General features: G+C 36.8%; 1 pseudogene; it reads left to right on the top strand.

Moving 5' to 3' along the window:
• The first annotated feature begins 213 nt into the window (after positions 1-213).
• LOC123938211 lies at positions 214-1,131 on the top strand (annotated as a pseudogene).
• Positions 1,132-6,139: the final 5,008 nt, after the last annotated feature.

The following is a 6,139-nucleotide window of genomic DNA, read 5'->3' as shown; positions in this document are numbered from 1 at the left end:
GATATGAAAATCAGAAAAACATATTACAAGAAAAGTACAAGCATCATTTTGCGGCAGTGAGACCACAAATAAAGGAGAGTGCAGGGTTGTGGTAGTAGGAAGAGGAGGAGTGTTGGGTGGCAGTGGCCTGCTCTGGAGGCCAGGTCAGTGATCCAGCTGTGTGGTCTTCGCCTATGGGAGTGGGTGGTGGCCTCCCTCTGAAAAGGTTTCAAAATGACCAAAGAGAAGCCTCTTCCCAAAAGTTTCCACTGAATAAAACAGACTTCAAAGTTGCAGCACATGATGAGTTTTTCAAAGATGGAAACAACATGACGCATATATCCAATTCGAATGAGGTGACTGGCTTAAAGGGGTCTGAAGAAACACTAAAGCAACAAGATTCTGCTTAAAGGGAAAACATCCTTGTAATGCCATTAGCAACCACGGAGCAAGAGATGAAAGAGTGTGTCAATCAAATTAAGTACCTCAAGCAAGTCCAGCAGCCTAGTGTTGCCCAACTGAGATTAACAATGGTAGACCCAGTGATCAACTTGTTTTTTCCTAAAAATGAAAGATGAACTATAATAGGCTAAAGACAAACTGGAACAAGCCCCAAATGAATTGAGTGCCTGGATGTTTCCACCTGACAGGTAAACAAATCTTATTCCCCATTTAAGACTTCCCTGATAGTTCCAGTAGGAGAAAACTTGGAACAGCCACAGACTGGTTTCCACACTAAAACTCAGATTTTTTTTTTTTTATTTTAAAATTTTTTTCCAGATATTTTATTTACTTCACAGAGAGAGAGAGAGAGATCACAAGCAGACAGAGAGGCAGGCAGAGAGAGAGGGGGAAGCAGGATCCCTGCAGAGTAGAGAGCCCGATGTGGGGCTCAATCCCGAGAACCTAGGATCATGACATGATCCGAAGGCAGACACTTAATCCAGTGATCACCCAAGTACCCCAAACTCAGACTTTTTGAGCCCAAAAAAGCCTCATTTTTATACTATCCAGCTTGTAATGGTTAATGTAAAACTTACCAAATGAAACTTCTGTTTTAGCTTTTTTCTCTCCCCTCCACCTTACTTCTGAGGCCTGATGGCAGGGGACTATTCCAAAAACGTGGCCAACTCTGAAAAATTTCTGTTCTAAAACTTGTAGACACTCGAGAAATGTTTCTGTTTGAGGAAAACAGAGGGAGAAAGGGAAACCTCAAGTCTGTGGCACACTGTGCCTTCAGTTTGGAGGAATGAAAACCTAGAGATTTAACATCATGAACTGAACAGGTAAAATTCCAGTAAAATGTAAAAATGGGATTCGCATCACTCTTAACCTTGAGTGTAGTGACTTAGAGACACTATATATCAGTGTTGCCAGTCTTTTGTTGAACTTCTCGGTCAAAACTCAAATGAGATGAATTTTTGCCTTAGAAATGTTTATTTGCTAAGAATCAATTTAATAGTCATGAGTCAAATAATAGATGTTAGTGTAAATAGTTCATATATTTAGCCATTTAATTTGAGGCTTTATATAACTTTACTGAGCCTTAAATCCGTGTGGTTTTAATCAGTGGTCTGTTCTTCGAATGATCTTATCAAGGCTGTAGATGATCTTATCAAGGACATACGGTATGGTATCAAACCTTCAGGTTGAAACTTTTGGAAACATTATAAACACTCATTTCACTACTAGACTATATAAGGATATTGGTTGTGATGAATCTCGCTGCATTTTTTTATTCAGTAGTGAAATTAAGTTCCCATTCCATTCAGTAGGCACATTTTGAAAGAGCATTGTTGTTGGTATTAACGGGAGAATGTGTTTCCTTCATTGTATTTGGGCCTTCTGTATTGCACTCTTCTTTTTTTTTTTTTAAGATTTTATTTATTTGAGAGAGAGAGTGAGAGAAAGCATGGGAGGAGAGAAGGTCAGAGGGAGAAGTAGACTCCCCACGGAGCTGGGGGCCTGATGTGGGACTCAGTCCTGGAACTCGGGGATTGTGACCTGAGCTGAAGGCAGTCATTTAACCAACGGTGCCACCCAAGCACCCTTGTATTGCACTCTTTTATATATGTATATATATATATATATATATATATATATATATATATACACATATATATATGTATATGTATATATATACATATTTTTATATATATGTATATATACATATTTATATTTATATATATGTATATATATACATATTTATATATATGTATGTATATATATACATATTTGAGAGGGAGAGATAGAGCGTGAGCAAGGGGAGGGACAGTGGGAGAAGCAGACTCCCCACTGAGCAGGGAACCAAACCGCACAGGGATCAATCCCAGGACCTGAGTCAAAAGCAGATGCTTACCCAACCTAGCCACCCAGGCACCCCTGTATTGCACTCTTGATATTCAATTAAACGTGCCTTGAAAAAATATTACAAGAAACTACAGAGCAATAGCCCTTATGATTATAAATGCAGAATATCATCAGTCAAATGCTGACAGACTGAATTCAACAAAGTATGAAAAGGATTGTACACCATCATTAAGTAGAGTATATCCCAGAAATATAAGGTAGATTTAAGATAAAAAAATCAATCAACATAATCCTGTATATGAATAGAATACATGATAAAAGCTACATGTTCGTCTCAACAGATGGAGGAAAGTATTTGAAAAGTTACACCTTTTCGTGATAAAACTATTTAACAACTAGAAATACATGGGAATCCTCTGAGAGTAAAACATCCACAACTAACAGGATATTCAATGAAGAAAAATGAATGTATCCTCTTAAAATCAGGAACAAGAAAATGGTAGCCATTTTTACCACTTCAACTTAATATTTTACTGAAGATTCTAGCCATGACAATTAGGTAAGAAAAAAGTAAAATGCACCCATATTATAAAGAAAGAAGTAAAACTATTTTTAATTGGTAAGTGACCCAATCCTGGATATAGAAACTCCAAAGGAATACACACACACACACACACACACACACACACACACACATACAATTATCTGAACTATTAATGGTGTTCATCACTGTGGTAATATCCAAGATCAATTTACAAAAACCAACTGCGTTTTTATACACCAGCAATAAATGATCTGAACCTCAAATAAGGAAACAATTTAATTTATAACAGCAATAAAAAAATTAATAAATAGAATAATTTTAACAGAAGAAACACTAGATTTATACACTGAAAATTTCAAAGCATACTGAGAGAAATTAAAGATCAAAAACATCCCATGTTTCAAGACTTAACATTGTTAAAATGGCAATATTCCCCAAATGTATACATTCAATGCAATTTCCATGTAATTCCTGCTAGTGTTTTTGCAGAAATTGGAAAATTGATCTTAAAGTTTATGTGGAAATTCAAAGGATCCAGAATAACCAAAACAGTCTTAAAAAAAAAAAAGAACAAAGTTGGAGAACTCACATTTCAATTGACATTCTAAGACTACTGTAAAGGTAGTGTTACACTGGCAAAGAACAGACACATGGATCATGAAGTAGAACTAAGAGTCAAGAGATATATACTATATTTATGGCCAACTGATTTTTGACAGAGATGCCAAGACAATTCAATGGGGAAAATAGTTTTTTCAACAAATGGTGCTAGATGATTAGATATATACATGCAAAATAATGAATGTGGACTCATACTTCACACAATACACAAAAATGAACTCACAATAGATCAAATACTTCAGTGTAACAGTTAAATATGAAAAATTCTACAAGGAAGCATAGAAGTAAACATCTGTGATCTTGTATTAGGCTATAGTTCCTAATGTATGCCACCAACTGCAAAAGTGATACAAGAAAAATATAGGTAAAGAATTCTTACCACTCAATAATAAGAAGACAAATGACCCAATCATAAAATGGACAAAGGATTTGAATCAACAGTTCTTCAAATAAAATATGTAAATGACTTATTTTATTCAGCAAAATGTCTCCAAGGTCCAACCAGTTAGCACATATAGGAATGTCTTTCATTATTGAGGCTGAATAATATTCCATTGTGTGTATATACGACATGTTGGTTTATTCATTTCTTGAACGGATAAGTCATGTGGATTATTTCCATCTTTTGTATATTTTAAATAATGCTGCTATGAATAAGAGTGTATTAATATCTGTCAAGATCCTGCTTTCGGTATCTGCCTTTGGCTCTGGTCATGACCCTGGGGTCTTGGGATCTAGCCCTGCATTGGGCTCACTGCTCAGTGGGGAGTCTGCTTCTCCCTCTCCCTCTGCCTGCTACTCTACTTGTGTTCCCTCTCTTTTTGTGTCATATAAATAAATATATGTTACATATTTGTGGAACATGAGGAATAGCATGGAGGACATTAGGAGAAGGAAGGGAAAATGAAAGGGGAGAAATCAGAGTGGGAGAAGAACCATGAGAGATTGTGGACTCCGGGGAACAAACTGTGGGTTTTAGAAGGAAGGAGGGTGGAGGGATGGGAGAGCTGGGTGATGGGTATTAAGGAGGAATGTATTATATGGAGCACTGGTTGTTATAAAACTAATGAATCATGGGGCACCTGGGTGGCTCAGTGGTTTAAGCCTCTGCCTTCGGCTCAGGTCATGATCTCAGGTTCCTGGATCGAGCCTCACATCAGGCTCTCTGCTCAGCGGGGACCCTACTTCCCCCTCTCTCTGCCTGCCTCTCTGCCTACTTGTGGTATCTCTGTGTGTGTCAAATAAATAAATAAATTCTTAAAAACAAACAAACAAACAAAAAAAAACTAATGAATCATTGAACTCTACATCAAGAACTAATGATATACTGTATGGTGACTAACATGACATAATAAAGAATAAGAAAAACAAAAAATAATTCTATGTTTAATTTTTGAGGAACCATCATACTGTTTTTCGTAGTCTGTTCAGGAAGCTATGGCAAAACACCATAAACTGGGTGGACTTAAATAACAGACATGCATATTTCATGATTCTGAAGGCTAAATCCAGGATCAAGGTGCTGGCCAGTTTGGTGTGTAATGAGGGTCAGTTTCCTAGTTTGTTGGTGGAATGTGTCATCATATACCAGAAGGGAAAAGACACCTCCCTGAGATCTCTTTTATATGGACATTAGTCACATTAATGAGGGCTCAATAAACACTTATCATCAAGAAATCTTTGTTGCAAATAATCTTATACTGTAATAGTAGTAAAAACTGTTTCTCAAAAATGCGTCTCCAAAAAACCGTAAAAGTTGAATTATATGGAAGGGGAACTATTTAGAAAGTTCTTTCCATCTTGTAAGGGGACAAAAATCTTTCCATTTTAAGAGATAAAGTTGCCCATGTTAACTAAAAACATGTTACTGTCTTGAAATTTAAGGACAGATATTAAGATGGATTACCTTGGGTATGATGAACTGGCAGTAAGCGTCTTTCCAGTAGTCTAGTAGACCTTTCTATAAGAATAGACTGGAAAGTTGGAAACTAGTTTCCAGCTCCCTTTTCATTTGGGTTCATAATGTGGATTGTCCTCTACCAATTAAATTGGCAGCCAGGATTTTGAAACTAGATTTTCACTGGCTTCTCCATATTTCTGGTTTATGGGAGCCAAAGTCAGAATATTCAGTAGCATGAGGAAGGGAGAGCTAGAGCATTTCTCCTTCTCTCTGCCTCAGCTTTATCTCTAGCAACTAACACAACTTCACCATTGCTCCCACTCCAAAATGGAATGCCTACCAGATTACTGGATAACTATGGTCTCTAAACTCTGGTGACATTTCCTCTTTATCTTTCCTTAATAAGAATAAGAATATTTCTTTGTCTTTAATCTTGGGAGTTGGGGAAGAGATCACTATTCACCTTTGGCTTCTGAGAAAACAAATTGTCTTCATTAAATTTCCTCTGTTTAAATTCTTAGCTTGGTTTTTGTGATCCTGGTAACTGATTGAAATACTGTGGACATTTCTTCTCTCGAACAAAGCCTTGTAGAGAAAATTATTGCTAGAAGTTTCTACAGTAGACTCAGTGTGCATTGTCCAGTCAAAGCTTCATTTATATCAAGAATCTGTGGAGAAAGCTGGCCTTAGCATTCTGGGTATCTGGTCACCATTTTGTTGATGTTGGCCTTCAGTTGTGGCAGTGGCTTCTTGATTGTAATTTTCAGAGATACAGAGGTACAGCT

Source organism: Meles meles, chromosome 1, assembly GCF_922984935.1.
Source record: "Meles meles chromosome 1, mMelMel3.1 paternal haplotype, whole genome shotgun sequence".
NCBI lineage: Eukaryota > Metazoa > Chordata > Mammalia > Carnivora > Mustelidae > Meles > Meles meles.
The sequence above is the reverse complement of the archived record's forward strand: the minus strand, read 5'-3'. Positions and strand labels throughout refer to the sequence as shown.